Source organism: Scardinius erythrophthalmus, assembly GCF_964197995.2.
Source record: "Scardinius erythrophthalmus genome assembly, chromosome: 21".
Classification (NCBI taxonomy): Eukaryota; Metazoa; Chordata; class Actinopteri; order Cypriniformes; family Leuciscidae; genus Scardinius; species Scardinius erythrophthalmus.
This window is the reverse complement of record NC_138241.1, coordinates 21,474,756-21,499,337: the sequence shown is the minus strand read 5'-3', so window position 1 is coordinate 21,499,337 and position 24,582 is coordinate 21,474,756. Positions and strand designations below refer to the sequence as shown.

General features: G+C 38.5%; 1 protein-coding gene across 1 annotated transcript in view; it reads left to right on the top strand.

The window, feature by feature from the left end:
• The window catches only part of fgf8a (fibroblast growth factor 8a), a 32,868-nt gene that overhangs the window by 2,292 nt on the left and 5,994 nt on the right, over positions 1–24,582 (top strand). The window contains exons 2-3 of the mRNA XM_081350174.1: positions 19,896–20,044; positions 22,703–22,748. The gene's annotated coding sequence lies outside the window, so the exon portion shown is untranslated. The remainder of the gene's footprint in view (positions 1–19,895; positions 20,045–22,702; positions 22,749–24,582) is intronic.

Sequence of the window (24,582 nt, the reverse complement as noted above, 5' to 3'; positions counted from 1 at the left end):
ATCAGTCAACGTGTGATCGCCAACAAGTGGATCTCTGAGCTGGTGTGAGTAAGTGGAGGCGGGGCTAATTTACATATTCATAGAACCGTGTATACTAAATGAGACAAGGGTGTAAAGTTGCATTCAGGCTATTTTAAGGCATTGAAGAATTTTTTTTCAATAAATGTTTCATTTTGGTGATCAAAGATCTGCAGGGGGACTTTAAGAGAACTGTCAAATTGGAGTTGGGTTATTAAATTAAAATATTACAATATATATTTTTACCCCCCAAAAAAATGGTTGTGGTTCAAACTATTTTTACTTATTTAACTTAATTTTTTTCATTATTTTTATTATAGTATTTAAGACTACTGTCAAACTGTTGCATTATTAAAGTAATTTAATGTATAAATTTAAACGTATTGTTGATCCAAAAAAGCATTTGGTTGTGATTGGATCAAACTATGTCTTTTTGATTGCTTTTTGAATACAGTACACACTTTAGAGTTTCACTACTACAAAAGCAAAAGAGGATGTTTAGTAGACCAAAATCGTTCATTTAGAATTTTGGTTTGAAAAAATTGCTGTCAAGCTGCAATTGGCAAATATTTTTATGCAAAGCAACTTACAGTGAATTTACTGTGAATGCATGCACTTTATATATAGTGCATGTATCCCCTGGGAATCAACCCATGACCTTGGCGTTGCAAGCACTTTATTCTCTATGTAGCAAAGCTGCAAGAAACCACAGAAATCCACCACGCGATCATTGAGCCTTTCTTCTGTATGCTTGTGTCAAATATGGCTGCACACAAGAGTATTTTGCACACAAATGTTTATCAGGAAATGCTGGTTTGTGATTCATTCTGTGTCGAGAGAATGAGTTTCACTGAGCAACGTGTGCTCGTTTGATGAATCTGGCCTGTTGAGTTTATGATGATCTAATAAGCTCATTTTGTGGCGTAGCTTTCATCACTTGGGCACTGCTCAGAGCAGAGCTGTGAATCCAGGGCTAGGGAGGTGTGTGATGAATGGCCACAGTCTGGCCCCTACCTCGCCCCCGTCCGGCTGGAGCTCCCGACAGCCAAGCCGAGGTTAGGGAGACAGAGGAAAGAGATCAATTCTTTGAGCACAGGGAGAAATAAGGCATGAAATTAAAGCGAGCTACTGCTGACCGCCGCCTGATCCTTACTGCAGTTAAGCCTTTATCTCACCCTTTCTATATGATGGCCTCAAAAGCAGGGGGCCACTCATGTCCATTTGGCAATGCCCGGGGTAGAGGCTACACTGAGAAATGGAGACAAAAGCAACAGACGAGCCCTGCCTAAGATGGCTGCCAGATTCAGCGCTGATGACCCACCATTACTTATACTGCTTGAGACCAAGTGCAAGGTCAGTTCAATCTAGCCCCACCATAAATCAATGCCCTAGTGGAGAAGCCAAGGTTATGGCCCTGACAGCCATCACTGAGGAGAAGGTATTTATAGACAAGGAGCGAGGAGGGCTGTGTGTGCGTTTCTTTATCTGTCTGCATGTTTTCTCGAATCACTGTGCACACACCTGACTTAAACATGTTTATGTAAATATGTTTCGTTTGGTTTATCAGTCACTTAGGGGAGAAAATGGGAGCAAACTGTTTGAAATGTGGAAAGATTTCTGTTAGGTTTGCTACAAAATCAATACTGCTGCTTGAATATGAAAATTAAGAAGAAAGCACAGTGTTACAAGTGTGCATTTGCATTCATATACATATGCAAAACAACAGTACACAGGCAGTGCAGCTCTTAATTGCAGTCCCAGAAAAAGTGTAGAAGTCTTTTGGGGAGAAACGAAACACAAAGGCTGTCTGGTGTGCCACCTAGAGTCTGCTGTCAATGGCAGCACCAAGGTGTTATTACTTTGGTTTGGCACTAAAGACAACACCTAGAGCTACTGTTTTGTCCTATAGAGATGAGATGTAGAACAATAAATTCATTCTAAACTGATAACAGCCTTAGAAAACTATTATACTAAATATTAAAATTGCTTATTGATGCATCACCATTGACTGTCAGTACTTTAGGCATGAACTGAAGAATTTTGGTTGATTAAAGTCAACCAAAGGACAAACATGCTGACATACAAACATTGTTAATTTAAGATTACAAGTCAAAATGGAGTTACATTTTTTAAATAAACATGAATAGAAGATAGATAGAATCACCTTTATTGCCAAGTACCGTGAGTTTACGTGTACAGGTAATTTGTCTTGGTGAACTGGTAAAATAAAATAATATTAGTAAGATATAACATTGTTGGTAAGATAAGAAAGTTAAGCATCAATATAAAAATGTGAATAGAATTAAAATAGAGAGATTAACTGTATATTAGTGTAGAATGTGCAAAAGTAGGCTATTGCAAAAGCTCACAGTTTGAAGAAAAGAAGGTGCAGTAGTTAGGGCCCGAGCACCGATGGTGTGAGGACCCTCTTGGAATTGCTCTGTTTATTATTGTAGTTGTAGTTGTAGTAGTAGTAGTTGTGTGCGTTAATGTTGCGCATATGAAACAACAATGAGGTTTTGTTTTTTTGTTTTGTTAATGAAATGTGTAATGTCCATGGAGGCAGATTAGAGACCATGGTGAGTATTGTTGAGACCAGTTGCAAATGGAAAGAAGCTGTTTTTGTGGCGTGAGGTTTTAGTCTTGATGGACCGCAGTTTCAGCTGGAGGGAAGTTTGTGTCCAGGGTAAGGGGGGTCAGCCGCAATCATAACTGCCCGCTTCAGGGTCCTGGAAGTGTACAGGTCCTGAAGAGGTGGCAGATTGCAGCCAATCACCTTCTCAGCAGAGTGAATGACACGCTGCTGCAGTCTGCTTTTGGCTTTGGCAGCAGCATATCAGATAGTGATGGAGGAGGTGAGTATGGAAGTGTAGAACAACATTGTCTTTGTAGGTTGAAATTCCTCAGCTGCCACAGGAAGTACATCCACTGGTGTCCAAAACAAAGAAAAATGGCTGTGGCTTGCTCAAACTTTGTCTTTATGAATTCTTGAATTTGCTGTACAAATTTACCATAATTCTTACATACTTACTTATAAATGACAGCCTTAGAAAAGTTTAATATTCATAATATTAATTTGCATATCGCTGAATCACTATTGACTATTAAATAGTACTATTAAATCCTCCATTGTAAATGGAGGTTGTTGACTATTAAATCCTCCATTGTAAATCTATGTACCACGTAAAATTGTGTTGCCTATGAAGTATAATTTGAAGTGTGCTTCATGTCTGTAGCACAACAAAGCAGAATGAGTTACACAAGGTATTTTAATGCTTCAGGTTGGTGCGTTTAAAACCCTGAAATCAAGTACTAGCAAATAGTAATGGTGATGAATGTGTAACTAATGAATGTGTAAAATCACTACATGAACACCCACACAGAGAGTGTCACGTTCCTCTTTCTCTGTCTCGCTCATTCATTTGCATGTTTTAAAACTCAATCCTCCACCATTCTTTTTGTCAACATGCCAGCAAATAGCTGTCAAATATGACACGTTCCTGCTACTTAGCTGCTAAGTCTCTTAAACGACTCACTGACAACTCTCAAATCAGTGTGAGGCACACCAGGTCTTTAACTGAGACACCAAGAGACATCATTTCTTGTTTACATGTGTGTATTTCTCCTAAAGATTGTTCTTAAGCTGGGCTGCATATGCATATGCTTCTTGATGTGAAATATGCATTTGCATCTGGTTTCCTGTAGATATGTTTGAAAGATAATTTGAATATACATTTGCGACTGGTTTCAGAGAGATGTTGTTTCTTTTCCCCTTTTTAACTGAGAAAGCTTTGCCTTTGTTTTGATCCTGTAGTGGTCCAGATCTAAAGATATAAACCGGTTTCTTTGGTGTCTGGTTGTCTGTTGTGTATTAGAACTCTGAAACTTATTAGCAATGCAATCAGTCACATCTTGGAAGCATGAACATTTCTTTTTTTTTTTTTTTTCTCGGTCTTGATTTCATTTCATGGTTTTCTGTAAAGGATTTTGGATTTGACATGTCTCTGTTTGAATTGGCTTTGTATGCATTTTAGTGCATGTTTTCACAGTATTATTAGCTTCCTGATCACATTCTGAGAAAAATATCACACGTTGCTTTTGAGAAAGAATCTAAATACAAAGTTAAAACCTGTGAAATGTGTCGCACATTTAAGATTAGGTAACAGTTCGACACTTCATTCAGTCTGTTTGGTTTTTGTGTCTGAGTTTGCTGGTCTATTAATGTATGTGCTAATGTCTCTTTGTGACTAGAGAGACAGTGGTCTGAAACTGCAGTAATGCTAGCAGATGCTACTAAATGGTAACATTTTATTCGTATAGATCTGTCGCTGTGAATATGACCTTTACTTGTGGTGTCATACCCAGTTGGACACTAGAGGGAGCTGAGGACACACTCTTTAAACTATAGGGAGGTCAAAGGTCAAATGTTTCTCCCTGAAATTCCTTGGCTATGTTTGAAATGGAATTCTAATGTTCTTAATAATATGCAGTATATATTTATACTACTTAGTATATGAAACAGTACATCGTATGCAATAATTAACATTTAAATGAGCAGCATAGTATATATTGTTTTCACATTCAGTCAAGGGCAAATATTACTTCCATTTTGTTCATTTGTTGCATTGGAAATGGAAGGTCAAGCCTAGTAAATTGCATTGTATAACACATTATTTCATTTTTTCCCCATATACTTTTTGTAGTTCTCTGTTGTATTTGTATTGGCAAATGTAGTAGATACTCCAGGTATTCAGCAGTAGCAGCTCCTGACATTAAATTTAGATTCTGTGTCTTAGTGTTAGTTAATGTTAAACGTTTTGTAAGCTTTATATTCTAATCGCTGAACACATGCAGACACACTTTTGGCAGAGGTCTAGTGTCCTTGCATTATTCAGCCTGACGGTGATGCTCTCATGTTAATTGACAGGATTTAATTAGCTACATGCATAGAATGCTATCTTACAATTGCCTCATAATGGTAGTATCATAATACATGCCTGCTGAAGCCATATGTTAAATTTTAATATATCCAACTTTGCAAAATTCTAAACACATTTACAATTTAATGATTCAGTTTATATAGAGGTCTCTGTTTTGGAGGAATACCTGCCCTTGCAGATGAGCCGCTGCTGGTATTCAGAATAGCATACTACCATACTACTCTTACTATTTCTACCTAATTAGCTGCATTTAACTCCATTTTTAGACATACACTTGCAAACTTCCCTTAACACTTCCTCTCGGGGGAATCCCTGCCGCCATTTTGAAGTGTGTTCAACTTTGTCAAGTGGATGAGGTAAGTTTATTTGGACAGACCCTCGGCCCCTCGATTTTGACAGAGGGAGCTATTCTACTAATATGTATACTAATTTACCCACAAGTGATCAAAGGCTTAGGGCGTTCCATTTAAACCCATTGCAATGGTGTCGCCAGTAGTGGGCACTCATGCAACATAAGCAATGACGTACATCTGAGTGAACGCGGATGGAAGTTAGCAAGGAAAGGGCAAAAAAAAAGTAGATTTAAATGCAGCCATCTTTGTATGTTAGAATTAGTAGTATGCTAGCAGGCTGTTGCTAATTCAGCCACGCATAAAATAATTTTTCATATTGCGTACTATATGGCCTACATATTTCATATATATGAAATAAGAGTATTAAGCTATTCTGAACATAACCTATAGATAAACCTGTCAGATACTACATTAAAAAGAATAATCCTGAAAAAATTAAAAAAGCTCAAACATCACAAATTTTTACTGTCTTCTTAAAAGTTTAACAACAGTTGTCGAATCTGCTGGTTTTATTTTAAAGAACTAGACTTCTTGAATTTTAGGGGAAATGGTAATATTACAAAATACTTGTGAAGCTTTAGCTTTCTCTGGGTGAGGGGTCATGAAAAAAACAGTGATGCCCAACCTTTATTCATTCACAAATGCCGGAAGACATTTTACTGTCCTAATTTACAACGTCAAAACAATAAGCCAATACACAGCTAGAATACGCAAGGTACATGTGTCTGAGTACAGTCTTCTCTTTTATACGGCTCTAAAGGGAGTTTACCTAGAAACCTATTTGAAGTCATTGTACTTCCATTCTTTTTGTGTAGTGGGCCTAAATTTCAACAAGTGGTGATAGGTCACAACTACCTGTAACGGCGGAGTATAACCAAAGAAAAAAGAGCCTTGAATGTCTGCCCTCTACGAATGACAATAAGCACAATTTCCCAGTTTGCATTGTGGCCTGTAGTCAGCGAGTGTGAGCTGGATTCTTTTTCAGTCAGACAGGGAATTTCTTTCACCCCTTAGGTGGCACTTTACAGCTCTTTAAAGTGAAAACAATGAGAAGCTGTAATCAGCCAGGAGTTATTAAGTGTTCTTGAAGGCTAGTGCTTTAACCTTTAACGGTCAGGGTCATCTGCCCAACATCAGCAAAAAAAATGCTTTCTTGTAATACCTTATAAAGACTCTCCAACACACCTGAAGAGCCATGTTGGTATTATAAAGGGACAGTTTACCCAAAAATGAAAAGCCTTTACTCACCCTTACGTCATTCCAAACCCATATGGCTTTCTTTTTCTTTCTTGTTTTTGCCCATACAATGAAAGTCAATGGGGTCCAACATTGCATGGACAAACAACACAGAATGTCTTCTGTCGATTTAGCACATTTATTTAAAAAATAAGGCTTTAAAATGATTTAACGCACACGCCCACAGAGGGAAGTCAGAGATTGTGGATCACATTCAGTGGACAGACACAAACAACTATATAATTTTTTTTGTCTATATTTATGTCAACACACAACAACCAAAATAAAATCACTTGAAACTTGTGAACAGTTTATAGTGGCTGCCTGCAGGTTCTGCTAATTCACAAGCCGATAAACTGTGAGAGTCATACTCACAAAGGTACGTTAAACCAAAAAAAAAATAACTTTGAAAAACTCTTTTTTTTTATTTATTAAAAATTAGTGATAGGCCGTGGGTTTAATCAGTGACATTATTAATATATTTGCTATCCGGCATCTTCTCGTCACCCCCTCAACCTGCTTCCCTTAGTGTTTTTACTCATACAAAAGGCAAAAAACGTATGACATAGTCCCGTTTTCTCCCTGAACAATGATGTGAGTTAGTATGGCAATTTCCGATGCAGCATGAATGACCTACAATGGTGACATTTTTGACAATCACGACAGAAAATCAAAACACTGCCTTAAGTTCTCTAGCAGAAATGCAGGTCGATCCTCCTAATATGGCGGCTAGACAAGACTGTTACCCAGAACTCAACGCGGCGTGACGTCAGCTTCACATTCACTATAGCACAGTGCAAATGTGATATTGATTTTAAACAAAATTTCAATTAATAAGAAATTATTATTGTATTTTAAACACAATATTGTCTGTTTTTGCTCAATGTTGCCTGTAAAGCCAGAGCAGAACTGTGTCTCCACAGTGGTTTCATTTCTGAATGAATCTGCGTTTTGGGCGAATCTATCTGGTGAACCAATGAATCAATGGTCCATTTAAAAAGAGAGCCATTTACTAAATCAGCCGTTTGAACAAATCGAATGAATGAATGACTCAATAACTTATTCATTTAGACATTTACTGCCACCTACTGGCAGTTTTAGTTTCTTATTTATTATATAATTTCTTTTTTTTAAGTTATTTCATGTTTTGGGGATAGTTTGCACAAAATTTTCTCACCCTCATGTAGTTTTAAACCTGTATGACTTTCTTTCTTTTGCGGGACATAAAAGAAGATATTTTGTAGAATGTTGGCTATAAACCAAACTGTTTTGGTCTGTAAAATATCTAAATACCTATTCAGATGCAGCTCCTGAAAGACAATGTGTAATAAATTCTATGTTGAATTAAATAAAATATTTCTTTCTTTCTAAAGCTACTTTTTGTTTTGTCTATTTGATACTTTTCTCATTACCACAATGATGACTTATTAATAAAAAATTATCTTATGGGGGTAATTTCTCTTCCGTGTTTGATGTGTGATTAAATTGCACATCATGTAATTAATTAAATTAAAATATTTAATCGCTTGACAGCCCTGTGTTCCACATAACAAAAAAATAATAATAATTCACACAGGTTTGAAACAATGTGAGGGTGAGTAAATGGTGAGATAATTTTTTTTTCCTTGGGTGAGCTATCCCTTTAAGACGTTATTGTTTTGGGACAATCAAGAAGTCTGCTGTGATTGTTTCCCTCCTGAGGTTGAGGTATTAGATGCATGATCACACGCAAGTGGCAGTGATAAGTGTTTGCGCCATGGTGGTTAGGATTGCATCTCTGAACATGTTCTCAGAGAGGAGCAGTGAAGTCTGGCTCTCATTAACACAGGCAAACGGGCATTCCCTCTGCAGCAGTTGCTAAAAAAATGTCCTAATTGTGTGACGATGAATGGCTTGTGTCAAAAGGGACATGATCTGCTGGATAAGTACGTGTGTGTTTGTGGGTGTATGTGTCATAGTGAACACTTCTCGCTGCATAGCACATTATAGGATGACTTTTTTGGGAATTGAGTGGATGGCTGGGAAAGCTGTTGCTGTTCTGTTCACCACCCAGACTGCTTTTTAGCCCCCAGAAAGTGACTGTATTAACAGAAACATACACTTAGCTAGACTTACAAACATCTCTGTAAATCAGTCCCACACATACAGTAATATGCACCGCAGGGAGACGTGCCTAAGAAAAAAGTAGTTAAGTATTTGTGAAAAATTCATTTTCACATGCACGTCTTCCACCTGGGAAGCTTGGCAGCTGCTCAACTTGTTTAACATCCCACCATATAGATCTTTATACTTGTAGAGCATAAAAATAATAGTGTAAAACTTGTTTGATGTGAGTGTCGGCTACAGCGAGCTGAAGTCACTTCCGTAAGCCATAAAGGGGTGTGGAGGAAGCATATTTTTGGCCTTGTGCTCCAGATGTTTGTCATCCTCTACATGTCAGAGGAACCTCTGAACAATTTGTCAAATACATATTTTTTGGACATTCAACACTTGAAAGGCATGAGGCAGGTTGTTTTTAGGACAGTTGTGACAGTGGCTTTTATGTTGAGATAATATCCACCGTTCTACATCTGGAGCAAGCTGGGAATGCAATCCCACAATAAAAAAAGACCACAGAATTGTCGGTTTTCCTCCTTTCACTCATCTAAATCATTTTAATCGTTCCAGGTTTGGACACAGCTGACAAAGGCAGAGAAACACAGAGAAACAAACCCTCAGGTTCTGTTGAGATTGACTGTTTTGGGTTCCTGTGAGCTATGAATTGTGTATAAAAAGAATATTGTTATTTTTTAAAATAAGCACTTTTTTTTTTTTTAGTTTTTTTCTGACCAAATCAAAACCAAGCAGATTTTTTTAAGCTGTACCCTTTTTTTTTTACCATGGAGTAGGCATAAGCTTTTCAGAAATATGACTAGTATCTATTCTAGTAACTTTGTTTGTCATGTAGTAAAAACATTTTAATCAGAAAATAAGCCCCCAAACATTAACATGTTTCATGGAGGATATTTGAAGCATGTTATCAATTAGAAAAAAAAATTATAATCAGTTCTCGTACGTTGAGGATCAACCTCTTCGAAAATGGCCCGTGGGCTCTCTTAGACCCCGAACAGCAAATGAGGGTTGAGTTTCACACTGATCTCTCTGTTCTGCAAGTGAAAACAACCCAGTAGTAGATGGAAAACATTATTTCCCCCATATTTGTACTAAACAATCTACCAAATTATCACTTCTTTCCTCTCCTTAATTTAATGATCTGTCCCCATTGTGTGGCCGAGGACATGTCCCCAATGAATATATAGTCTCATTGTAATACTCCCAGTTGTCTTTTTCAAAGTCAGGCTAATAACATGTCTTTATACCCAGCAGGAGCCTTTTCATGTTGTATTTATGAGCTAGCTGCACTTTACATATTCATTCTGCTGGTGTTAAACAATTGCCGGCGGGCTGCCGGGACTCTCTGTCCCTAAAGCTTTTCCAAAGCCACCTACCATTCTGGTTCACAGCTGTGGGACCGAACCCTCTCATCTTTCACGTAGAGCATGAGAACCGGCTAGAAATATGCAATTGGACTTTCTTTATACTTACTCCAATGAATCAAGTGGAATTTGGTTCATACATACCAATACATCAACATGTCTCACCCCACTTCACAGCAGCACTCCACTGGAGAGGCTAAACTTAGTGCAGTGAACCGCCGCGTTGACAGTGCAGACATCAGACGTTTTGCTCATCCCTACCGGGTCAGAAAGAGACTCTGAAGCGACGTGAGAGTGACATACATAAACACAGGAGAGCGGAGGCCAGGACTTGCTCTATTACACCTTACCCAGTTGCAGAATGAAGCGTGGGAGCTGGGGAGGGGGTGGCGGGGTTACTGTAACAGCACAGCCCTCGACTCTACAGGCCTCGTTCAACACAAACAGGGCATCCCCAGGCTCTGGGAGACAGGCAGGCCAGATAGAAGGCCAGTGATTGATTAGCCTCCCCTGCCAGCACATTGACAGCTCGTGTCGAGGATCCAGTGAGTCCCGTATCAAATGTATCAACTGCTCGCCAAAACAGTTCTTATTTCAGTCGGCCCCCCTTCCGCCCAGTTCCCTCCTCCTTCTTGCCACTGCCAATACATCAACTTTAAAGAGTCTCATTCAGTGATGCTTCCAGGTATAATCCACATCTATTTCCTCTCAATTAAGTCTCTTTTTTATTCATTTTATTCGTGTAATTAGAGTCGTTTTAATGGTTTGTTTTGATATTACACACTTTGAAAGCAGACAAATTTTAAGCAGCCTATGAGACTGTCATCATACTGTGTGTGTATATATATATATATATATATATATATATATATATATATATATATATATTTGTGGTGACAATACAGCCCTGTTTCTCTTAGGTGGCCGCAAAGTAAGTGGCAGCAAAGATTCTCATTGACCCCTGGTGTCTATTTCTGGGGGCTTTGATAAGGAGTTCTCAGAGTGTTTTGGTTGGGGGTGGAGGTGGCAACGGGAGAAAGCTTTGAGATCCAGAGACAGGGCAGTGAGAGAGAGAAAAGGAGAAAAGGACATGGAGGTCCTGCACGGGGTTATCAGGACGTCAAAATATCTGGGTCCTTCTGTCAGCAGTGCAGGGTGATTAACACATCGACGGCCACGAACGGGAAAGCAGGCAGGCACAGGGGTGAGACCAGGGAGATAACAAGGCTGATTGACATATGAAGGGTGAGAGAGAGAGAGGGAATGCTTGTGGAATGCCGTGTTGTTAGCCCTCCTGTCCTTCCAATGTCTTGAATTTTCCCCCTTTCTAGTGGCATTTCTGATGGTAGGAAACATTCTGATGGTAGGTTTACATAGCTTACATAGTATTATATTTGTATATAATTTTGTGTGACTAGAAAAGTATATAAAAAAAAATATATATATATATATAGGTATTCATAGCAATAAGTTTATATATATATATATATATATATATATAAATTATATTCATAAAATAAATAATATAAAAAAAATATGTGTATAAAATATGTAAAATATTTTAAACAAAATAATTTTCCTCTATTTACTTTACTACTATTTATTGAGATAAATACTGATAAATAATTCCATGGATAAATGACAAATAATATATTTAAAATAAATTGATAAAGAAAAACTTTTTTGCATTCAATTTTTTTTTTAAATTAAAGAATGGGAAAGCTGTTTAGGGGGGGGGGTGATGGTATACATTTCATAATTTATTTATTTTTTTATCAGCTATTTATCTATATGCATGAGCAAACATACAAACCATTATATGACCCTTGTAACTAATCCGGATTAGCAGCTAGATTTAAAAATACTTAAATGAAAACAGGACACAAAGGTAGTGAAGCATAAAGTAGCAGTTATTCATTCATCTATGGTCATGTTGACACATTTAACAAGTCCTTGTTGAATTTAACAAGCTCTCTGTTCAGTAGGCAATCCAGCAGCACTTGATCTTCGGCCTCTATGAATGAGCTAGTTAAGCATATCACTTAATTGGGCCTAATGGAACACGCATCATATCCAGCTTTATCACACACAGTATGGCTGCTCAGGAGATAAGAGCTCTTTGGTGATCACTGACTATTTAGTGCCTGTAATCTGCTGTTAGAGACCCCTTACACGCTTTTACTCGTTTATTCAGATCTCATTGTGCTGTATGAACAAGAGTGCAACCAGCTGACTGCTGTAGGGAGTCCACTTAAAGACCATTTGTCACAAAGCACAGCAAATAAAAACAACAGGCTATAATAATAAGTACAATAACAGTCACAGTAGTCATTATTTACTGAATTGTACTAGTTAGACATTCTACTGTGTGACTGTTAGTTTGCATGGGAGATTGTATGGTCTTATTTAGATGTTCCTGTAAGTAGTGGCTACTCTGTGTTGAGTCATTCTCAGCCAGCTTAAAGCAGGACCTCATATTATTTTAGCGCTTAAGGCAGAGTCCAGTGGATTATTCTGAGCAGGGCCTGCACAGCGTCTAATTGGTTCCCCAGGTTGTCTGTATAGGTAACATCTTGTTTCCATGCTAATGATGCTGTAGTGTGGTTTTACAGCTGCAGAGGGACAGCAGAGGTTACGGGGTCAAGGAAGGCGTGAGGGTGGCAGGGGATCCCCGTGCTTGTGTGAGACTGACCCCAGAACAGCGTATATACACTGGAGGTTTTACAGCCGAAACATTTGGGTTATCTGGTGTTAGTTGCACGTGGTGTTATGTTAACCTGACTTATGACTTGAAATGACATGAGAGAATTTGGCCATTCTCTCATCTGAGCGCACTTTTGCAGACCCAAGCACAGTCGCTTTATGATTATTTCTTTGCTCCAGATGCAAAAGCAGATATATATTTTCATGGCTACTAGATGGACGTATATGTCATTGTGGCCACAAATGTGTTCTTTTATCAACCACACTGCGAATTACATACTGCATCCAGTGAGCATCTGACGTGCTGAATCGCTCACAAACATACTGCATCCAAATGTGCATATGGACCTAACATACTTTGTATGGAAAAATAATTACGACATCCTTTGAAGAGGACTATATAAACACAAGCACTCTCTACATGCCGTTTTCTCCTTTCAACTCTGCCTTTCCTTAAAATTCCAGCAAGATTTGCACCTTCTCTGCTTTTGCAATCTGTTCATTCTTTGAGTCTGCCCTCATTTTGCTTCCCTCTCTTTCTGTCCTTCTTGCTTATGGCCAAACTCTGCTGGTTGCTTTCTTTTAGCTTCTTTCTTTTATTTTAGTGGCCTTATCTGGAGTCCTAATCCCCTTGTCTTTCTTTTCGTTTTTGACAGAGACATCTATGGTGTTGTCTTGTGAATATGGGATGACAAGCCAGTTCATTTAAATGTCTCCACTGCAGCCATGTGTGCATATCATTTTGTTATCTTGTAAGTATTGTTTGTTAATTTTTAATTGTTGACTTGAATGCTTATAGACATCAGTTAGAATCAGGATAGTCACCAATTAGCCAAAAACATACTCTTTTTCCTGAATAATTGAATAAATTGAATAAATGTTTTATTTAAAAAAAATAGATTAATATTAATTATATAAATTATTTTTATAGTATTTTTTAATTAATAATGATTTGATTTTATTCTAAACTATTTTAATCATCTTAATAATGTTTGTATGTATGTACTGTATATATATATGGATTTTTCCCATAATTGGTGTAATATTGAGATCCCCAATCTCATGCTTACATGTAACCAACAACTTGCAAATACAATTTATATAACCCTCTATTCAAAGGAATCAAACTTTAGAAAGGAGAAAAATTCTCTTATGAGAAAAAAATATCACCAAGTCAAACAGTCTACACTCCTTTTCTCAGGCAGAGAAAGAACTTTAGTGAGCAAATGTAAAGTAAATGTCATCATTCTGGCATAATTGTAATTTTAAAAAATTTGTGTTAGAATTTCCCCCGGTATCCCCTACTGTAGGTATTTTGGCCTCATAAAGCTTTCAAGAATTCCGAAAAGATCTGACACGGTGAGATCCTGGATCTGTTATCGACCTTGGTGTTTATAGTCTTAAGAAAACACGGCAGTATCTCTTCTTGTATCTTGAGGTTTGTGTATTGTGAACGGTCTGTATTTCTCAGCCTTTATCTGTGTATGTTAGACTTTCCAGATATGTGCTGAAGAGTGTGTCAGACAAGACACTATGAGAAGAGGCCTCCAGTGGAAACATGATCCAGCATAAGGGAATCTCTCTCTCACTCTGTCATCCTGGCTGGAGAAGATTGAGAGACGAGTCAGATTCCCTGTGGGCCACTGAAATCTCTTTCTTCTTTGCCCCTGCCTTTTCCCTCTCTTTCTCAATTCTGTAGTAGTCACCCTCGCCCTAACCCTGTCCCCACTTAAAAAGACAAGATTTTTTAATAGCCCAGCAGAACGGCTGTTAAATGCATTGATGTATGACAGGGAGAAAAAGAGAAAGAGGCGGACAAACAGAGGGATGAAGGAACAGAACAATAGAGAGCAGGTAACTAGGGAGAGATTAAATGGGTGTTTAAAAAAAGATAAAGAGTTTAAGATTATTGGATTGTGAAGAGGGATAGTGAGAAAAGAGTAAAAAGCAATAAAGATGTGAAGTGAGATTGCCAGTTTGACGTCTTTTTTGCGTGGGAACACATCCAAATAACAAAAAAGGCATCCGCATTGTCTGACTTCAAATTGGACAAAATATTTCATAAACACACAAGGGAACTTTGTAAATGACAAGCGTTCCAGTTCTGCAGAAATCTGTGGAGTTCGTGTGGGCCTGCTTATGTGTTTACAAGACTGTAAATCACGTTTTGCTCAAGAGATAGCGGCCATGCAACAGTTCGAAGACAAGAGAGCCGAGAGGACAATAAATACCATTCTACCATGTGCTTGTGTTCAGATGTTCTCAAGGACATGTCATTTTTTTCAATGGATAGACTTACCTTTTGTTGAAGGGAGTGCTGGGGAAAGTTACTTTGAAAAGTAATGCGTTACAATATTGCGTTAGTAATTCGGTTACTCATTTGAGTCTGGAACAACCGGTTGAGTTCCATCCACTTCCAACAGTGACCCTAAAGAACGCAGACATAACATTCGGAATTTGTACCGAGTCACCATTGGTGAAAGTCGTTAGAACTCTGTTTACATACGAGTCTTTGACAATTGTCGTTAAAGCTTCGTTTATTATTTTCTGCAACAATGAACAGCCTTGAGCCGTGATGTCCAATTAGAACCTATGAACCGACTCTTTTTTAATGATTCAGACAGATTCACAAAGTAAGCTGTGTCCCAATTCAAAGGCTGCATCCATCAAGATCCTTATCGTTGATGAGGGACTGTAATATTTGTACTAGACTTTTTTGAAAGTTACTGTCTGAAAACAAAACAGGGTTCACAAACTGTCTAAATATATATATAATAAAGAGTATAAACTATATATAATCGCATCTTAGTAAGACATAAGTCAACATTTGAACCTCTTTAAAGTGTCTTTTTTTTACATTTGTATCATTAGATATTTGAATAAGTTGAAACCCAATACTCACGTTTAAAAGTGCAATTCGGCAATTTGTCTCTGGCGCGCAATTAATTCTGGGGTAGGCAAGGCCGCAAAGGATCCATCTGTTGTATCCTTAATTTCACGGGAAACGAATGATGCATTTGGAGGCCGCATTTAAAGGAGCCTTCGAATTGGGACATTCTTCGTCCTGCCGTGGTGACGCAATCGGCCTTCAAATGTGCCCTTTGAAGGATGCAGCCTCTGAATTGGGACGCAGCAACAGCCTTAAACTCTCTTTATGAGTTACCGGTTTGAATTCTCTGATCAGTAAGTGAATCGTTCAGAGCAGTCATTGAGTTCACAACTTACTCCCTCAGTGAATCGTGTCATTTTCGGTCTGATTTCTGTCCGATTCTAACTGAACTGGAAGACTCTTTTCTTTTCATATATATATATATATATATATATATACACTCACCTAAAGGATTATTAGGAACACCTGTTCAATTTCTCATTAATGCAATTATCTAATCAACCAATCACATGGCAGTTGCTTCAATGCATTTAGGGGTGTTGTCCTGGTCAAGACAATCTCCTGAACTCCAAACTGAATGTCAGAATGGGAAAGAAAGGTGATTTAAGCAATTTTGAGCGTGGCATGGTTGTTGGTGCCAGACGGGCCGGTCTGAGTATTTCACAATCTGCTCAGTTACTGGGATTTTCACGCACAACCATTTCTAGGGTTTACAAAGAATGGTGTGAAAAGGGATAAACATCCAGTATGCGGCAGTCCTGTGGGCGAAAATGCCTTGTTGATGCTAGAGGTCAGAGGACAATGGGCCGACTGATTCAAGCTGATAGAAGAGCAACTTTGACTGAAATAACCACTCGTTACAACCGAGGTAAGCAGCAAAGCATTTGTGAAGCCACAACACGCACAACCTTGAGGCGGATGGGCTACAACAGCAGAAGACCCCACCGCATACCACTCATCTCCACTACAAATAGGAAAAAAAGGCTACAATTTGCACAAGCTCACCAAAATTGGACAGTTGAAGACTGGAAAAATGTTGCCTGGTCTGATGAGTCTCGATTTCTGTTGAGACATTCAGATGGTAGAGTCAGAATTTGGCGTAAACAGAATGAGAACATGGATCCATCATGCCTTGTTACCACTGTGCAGGCTGGTGGTGGTGGTGTAATGGTGTGGGTGATGTTTTCTTGGCACACTTTAGGCCCCTTAGTGCAAATTGGGCATCGTTTAAATGCCACGGCCTACCTGAGCATTGTTTCTGACCATGTCCATCCCTTTATGACCACCATGTACCCATCCTCTGATGGCTACTTCCAGCAGGATAATGCACCGTCACAAAGCTCAATTAATTTCAAATTGGTTTCTTGAACATGACAATGAGTTCACTGTACTAAAATGGCCCCCACAGTCACCAGATCTCAACCCAATAGAGCATCTTTGGGATGTGGTGGAACGGGAGCTTTGTGCCCTGGATGTGCATCCCACAAATCTCCATCAACTGCAAGATGCTATCCTATCAATATGGGCCAACATTTCTAAAGAATGCTTTCAGCACCTTGTTCATTCAATGCCACGTAGAATTAAGGCAGTTCTGAAGGCGAAAGGGGGTCAAACACAGTATTAGTATGGTGTTCCTAATAATCCTTTAGGTGAGTGTATATTGGCCATTGTTTATCATAGTGAGGTGCAGTTGTAATGTTGAATTGACTGTAAGGGTAACTTTGGAGTAATATTCGAAATATTACAGAATTATTGTTACAAAACTGACAGAATGCACAAATAAGCAGGATCATTGGTAATTTTCCAACTAAGAAAGTAATTTGGCTACTGAATGTTTAATCTTAGGGGCTAATGGTTCCCTGGTCATTTTTAGTATGCAACCCTGTTCATGAAATAGTGAAGAAGAATGCGTGCAGAAAAAAAAGGTACTAAGGTTTGTCCATCTCTCCCTTTCAGCATTCTTTGATGCTGTTTTAATTGACGGATTTTACCAAGAATCCTGTTCGTGGTTGACTGATTCCTGATCCAACAACACTCTGTAGCTGTCCTCTGGAGTCAAAACCCGGAAAAAGCTACGGAACTGAAAACCCAAACATCATCACCACATTTCCTTTCCGGACATCAGTCTGACAGTCGTCGGCCCCATCGCCGGATCTTACAGGCATACTTGGCAAACCACACAGGCAGGCCACATGGTCATTCTGCATTCAAAACTTACACGGCTCCTTTGTTTTATTGTGTTATGCTGTGGTAGGTGGTGGCAGTTTTAACAACGCAACAAAAACACTGATATAGTCTACACTCAGAGTCAAAATTCTATAGTCAAAATGTCTGCTCTACACATTAATGTTAGGGTCCAATCATATTTTTAACCAGACATGTAGAAAAGTCACAGAGTAAGTGATTAACTGAATCTTCAGACACATTTGTGAATTTAATCAATGAAATATGCAGCACTACCTCATATTGGAGACCTGTGCTGGCCTAAAATACATTTGGAAAAGTGAAAAACTTCCGTCACTCTGTGGCTTTAAACCCACGCAAGGCTCTGCAATGACATTTGCCAGCCAGCCAGGAACAATTTCCCACGCTTTTACCCCTCTTCATCGACAGAAAAAGTAGCCGTCAGCTTTGCCTGAACAGCCTTCCTGAATCCTTGCTCTCCTGCGACAGCGTGTCGTTTTATGTCTAGCTTAAGCCTGCAGTTATGCCGCCGTAAATTTAGCCATTTCAGACATTCAGTCACTTCTCTCAGCTATCGAGCAGCAGTGACCCGCCAGTGCTTTTACAGCCTCTTTGCTATGTGTGTGTGTGTATGTGTGCTGATCAAGTATTGTAATAGCAGAACAAAATGTAAAAAGCAGTCCGCGAGGAGGGCAGGGGGAATGGATGGTAGATGGAGAACATGAATGTGCTGGGAGCAGGGCAATGCTTGGAACGAGTCCAACGTAACTTTCTCACAAATGGAGGCCAGACACCAGCACAAGGTGTGTGAAAAGTAATGAAATGGTTACATGGGAAGCACAGCTTTATTCTGTGTGGCTGCGTTCAAAGCAGCAGAATCAATACGGTTATGAGAGCAGTAAAACCTTGTTCGGTAACTGATGTGACTACCTGTCAAAAACTATTTTTGAGAACAAGTTTGGTTGATGTGTTTTATAAACAGAACTACAGTCGACGTCATTAACTGTTTCCATCTACGTTGCAAATGATGAACAATCGAGATATTGCAAAACCAATTTGCAAATAAAAGCTGTGTTTCCATCCCATATGTTCAAGAGAATGAGCAGAGCAACTTTTATGTGATGTTAATGGTCTGATATTTCTTCTCTAAGTGAATTATTCAGTCACATGAGTCACATCACTTTTATTTTAATGCACATCTAGGAATTTATTTGCATTTCCAATATACTTTGTGCATGTCTTCTTACCAAATAAAATTTTTATTAGTTTGGATTTGCTTACTTGTCTTTTGGATCCGAAGAAACAATTATTCAGGTGTGTTCAAACTTTTAATTGGTAGTATTATCATGGATTCCAAAAAAATAAGCAGTATAACTGTTTTTAACATTGATAATAATTAGAAATGTTTCTTGAGCACCAAATCAGTATATTAGAATTAGTGCTGTCAAATCGATTAATCGCGATGAAATGAGTAATGAGTAATGACTGTAGAAAATTCAGCTTTGCCATCACAAAAAAAAACAGTTGTTTTGATTGTAATAATATTTCACAATATTACTTTTTTTACTTTTATGTCACTTTTGATCAAATAATCTTACAGTAGTGTTTATTGAACATACTTATGACATGAGTGTGTTATGCAAACATACCACATACAGCAGAGAATTTCATCTTGGTAAATCATAAAGTCTAAACCCTGGTTTCACAGACAAGGCTTAAGTCTATAGTCCCAGACTAAAATGCATGTTTGAGCTGTTTTAACTGAAAGCAACTTGCACAGACATATCTTAAAATATGTCAGTGCCATTGTTTTGTCTCGAGATGCAAACCAGTGATATTTTTTTAAGTTTATAAAAGCTACTTAAATGTCCTAATTATTCTAAGGCCTAATCCTGGCTTAATCTAAGCCCTGTCTGTGAAACCAGTCTTAAATGTTCAGTATGTGTTCATCTATTACTATCCAAGGCGTAAAATGTGTAACAGCTTTTCTACGGTTGTGATCTGGGAGTCCAGTCTGCATGTGTGTGGTGTGCCCAGTGACAACCTAAACCTGTTTTTTGGATGACTGTTGACCTTCACCTCTCTACCAACCCAGGCTCTTAAACGGGGCGTGACGCGGCTCTTTAAGTTACCACCCAGGAACCAATGCTGCCTGCAGCTCAGCCTGGCTGATGGATCTGAGAGTAGCCGCCAACCTGCAATCACCCCAGACACAAGCCCCAGGACCCCACACACCACCCCAAGGTACAGCTCTGTCTCACACACACACAAATCATTTAAAGTGACATGCAAAAAGTCTGTGAAATGCAAATGGTAAGATGTTACTGTATTCGGTCCATGCAGCGGATCAGACCTGATGTGCCTCAATACAAACAGCTGGCACACGATCAGTATGAGTGGGCAGAGTGCTAGATGCTGATACCAAATTGTTCAGCATGTTCGTATGGAATATATATTACTAACATATGTTCAATGAGAAAAAAAAGTATATCAGTTCAAACACAATGGGACTGTGAAACAACCACAGGCTGTAAGTGTGCAATAAACTGCTGTATCTGCAGGTAGATATTTTCATAAGCAGATGCCAGTAAAATGCCTTCCTCCATATGGATATGTATTCAAGAAGGATTTTGTTTAACAAACTCTGTACATGTGTGTGTGGGGGGGTGGGGGAGGATTCCCCAAAAACCTTGATGAATGCACATAGTGGGTCAGAATGATCATACTGGATTCAGTGGTTTTCTACAAAGAAAATAGAATGATTTCTGAAGGATCGTGTGACACTCAAGACTGGTGAAAATTCAGCTTTGCTATTTCAAATATAATTCAGAACTCAATGACTGCTCTGAACGATTCACTTACTGACTGAGAATTCAAACCGGTAACTCATGAAGAGAGTTTAAGGCTGTTGCTGCGTCCCAATTCAGAGGCTGCATCCTTCGAAGGGCACATTTGAAGGCCGATTGCGTCACCACGGCAGGACGAAGAATGTCCCAATTCGAAGGCTCCTTTAAATGCGGCCTCCAAATGCATCATTCGTTTCCCGTGAAATTAAGGATACAACAGATGGATCCTTTGCGGCCTTGCCTACCCCAGAATAATTATATAGATCAAATAAATGCAGCCTTGGTAAGCTTAAGAGACTAAAACATTGTTAAAGTTAATGACCCTAAACTTTTGAATAGTATTGTATATACTTAATATAACTATAATATCTCTGTTCATGGGAGAGTTTTTGTCCAGAAAGTATCACACAAAATGTTTTCCCATTTTTTGTTGATTTTACATCACTTGCTTTTGGATTTGCTTACTTGTTGTCATCTTTTGGATCAAAAGAAACAATTATCCAGGGGTGTCCAAACTTTTGATCGATAGTGTGTGTATTAAGAAAATTGGCCTATCAAGTGAAGAAAGCACTTTTTAAACATTCCGTTGCAAACAGTTTGACAGGTTTGCAATCTTATTCAAATAGTTGCACTAATTTTACATTATTCATGATTTGTTTTTGCATCTATCATATCACATACTGTATACTTCTCCTCCCTTATCAGCAGGATTGTTGTGGTGGTATGATAAGATAATGAGGCATTGATATATGCCTGGGGGGTGGCTATTGCGTGTTTGCGCTTTAACCCACCTTGTGCGGTTCGAGCCCGCCGACACAAATGCAAACATATGTGACGGTCTGCGTCGAATGCGATCACTTTGACATTAGTCTTTGGACATCATTAGCTGGTGTTGGGCCAATTACATTCTTTGCATACTGAACTAATCTGTAGCTCTGCTGTCGAGGTTCCTCACCATTAGTGTGTTTGCTTATCCATTTCCTTCCCTCCCTCCAATTAACATGTCCCTCACTCTGGGTTTGTTCTGCCGGTGTGTGTTGCTGTGACGCCTGTCCATCACCCTGAGTCCCTCTGAAAGAACACTTTAAAAGTGAGAACAATGCTGCCACCTCTCAATCACCGCTGAGTGGTATTGGTACTCAAATGAGTGTTCTTCCCTGGGGTGTGTTTTGTCTTGCTGTTTTTTTTTTTGGCCTGATCTGTGATGAATCTTGACTGTAAGCAGGGCTGTCGCATGTTACCATGGCGAGGGGTAAGGCGAGACAGGCATCCGGCGTCATCGATGACGCGGTTGAAAGCAAGGCAGATTGACAAGCGCTGGGTTCCAGTACGGGGAGTCTCTCATCCACCACTCTGCCCCTCCTGCGCTCTTCTCTAGGCCCTCTGGAAGAGCCATCAGGCCCCAGAGGCTCCCAGCAGGTTGCCTACTCCCTGCAGCCAGGCACAGGGCCTGCCTGCCCTCCTCTTAACCCCAGGAGCATCGACAGCCATCCCAACCACCGCAGGGGTCCTCTGGCCCAGCCCCCTGCTCTTCTCTCTCTCTCTCTTCTCTGCTTTTTCTTTCCCTCCTTCTTTGACTTTATATCTTTTTCTTAACTAAAGCTCTGACACTTGTTCTTTGCCTCTCAGACCCCCAGCGCTCTCATTTTCTCTCTCTCTTATTCTCTTCTCCCGTAAAGCCACTTGGGATTCTTGCCACTTGATTTCACAAATAAGTTATGGAAAACATAACTTGATCTGGGTTTTCTTGCAAAAAAAAGTGCATTTGTGTACAATGCAAAAAAAAAAAACACCTAAAATGTATTTTTTAAAAGCATGTAAAAGACAAAAAAATCTAAATCCATAAATATAGTTTTTTATTATTATTTTCATTTTGCAATGTAAAATGCAATGTAACAAAATGTTTTAGCACAACCTTAAAGAGACAGTTCACCCAAAAATACAAATTCTGCAATCATGTACTCACAATAGTACAGTTTTGGTGTCCATTGACTTCCATTGTACGGAGAAAAAAAAAAAAAAAAAAAAAAACATTTTTGTCAAAATATCTTTTTAGATTCAACAGAAGGAAGAAAGTCATACAAGTTTGGAACAACATGAGGGTGAGTAAATTATGCATTTTTTTTTCTTTTTATTTTTTCTTCTTTTTTTGTGGACTATCCCTTAAAGCTATATCTATATTTCTTTTTAAATATTTTTCTCATTGAAAAAAAATATACTTTGGAAATGTACAAGTAACTATGACAGAAAAAAAAAATTGTACAACTGCCATCAAGTCTAAAAAAATTTCAGTTATTCCAGTAATTCCACTCTGGCACCTTGCCCACATCAGACATGGTTGTCAACACTTCAGGAGAGCTATGTGCTTTCCAGGAGTTCCATTCCACCCTCCACATATCTGCCTCTCTCTCTTTCTTTTCTCTCTCTTTCTTTACAGATCCAACCCATCAAAAGATACATTTTTAAGAGCCAAATCATTTTTTAGAGAGGTTTGGTTATATGAAACTAATCAAAAGTGTAATTTTTTCAAGTGAATATTTAATACAAGAAGATAGCTATCGACCAAATTGTTGGCAGAGGCCTTCCATTAGGGACATTTCAAATTCAATTTAGAATGAATTAGCATCATCCTCTGCTGCTTTAATAGTGATTACTGCATTGAAAAGTCTCAAATGAAATCCATGCTACACTTAAGAGGGATATTATGAGATATTTATTAGAGATCCTTCTGCAAAAGTGCTTTGTTTTTCCGTTAGCTATTTAGGTGTTTTTGAACAAATGTGTGCAGCAGGTTGACAGCAGCTCATCCTCAGATTAGTCATCTTGCAGTTGATTAGGCAATGAGCAACAGACAGTTAGACACGAAGTTAACCAGGAGCCCAGCTCTGCCTCAGGCCATGCTGAAGTACTCAGCCATGGAATGAGATGGTTGACTTTTCAATGCTCCATTAATATCGGTCCACTTAAACACCAAGCCTAATGTATACAAAAAAAAGAAAGAAAGAAAACAAGTCATGTCCCAAGACACCAGAAGAAAGCACGAGGAAGCGTCTCCATTAAAAGCAGATATACGAGTCTTACTGCACAGATCAATTGCTCATCTTATTTCCACAAATTAACATGAAAACATAACCACAGAGAATTGTTGATGGGCATAACGGACATGCACATATGATATATTCTTACTGATAAGACACATTTTAGGCATTAAAGGTGACATTATAAAGCTTATCAATAAAACGCATCTTTATAGAATAAGGATGTGTGTAAGATTAATATAAATATAATTATTTGTATATGGGAGAGCAGGGTGTTGTAACATCTGTAGCTCAAAATTTCATATAATCCCATATTTGTCTGCTACAAATTAAAGAGTCAAATAAAACTGGAAACAAATATAGAAATACATCAAAAGTAGCCTAACAACCCTAAAACGTAACAAGCGTGTATGTTAGTGAATGTTAGTTCACAATTGTGTCGACCTTAACCGATTTATAAAATATATAATAAAGTGTAGCCTATCTTACACCTGCAAAAGTTTTGAGTGGCGCCCTCCTGTGGTACAAAATAATGTTGCACTGGATATTTCACAGCTCATATTCCTCAAATTAGTGCTTAGTGGAGAGTTTTGCAAAATCAATTTAGTATTCACATAAAGAGAGTGTGTTTGTGGTGCAGCGCACCAAAAATTTTTTTAAAAAAAAATACGAGCACTAATATCATGCCATTTGTCGGTAGCATTTAATTAATTGTTGATTAAATAAGTTTCACTTGTAGTTAGACTATTCATCCTTTCATCTTCAACATTTCATTTGACGGGCGTGGGCTATAAGGTATTTAACCATTTAAAAACCCGCGAATAAGGGGCGACCTCTTTTGAGTGATGGTGGGCCATCAAAATTTACTCTGATGTAGGTTTTTGAAAAGTAACATAAT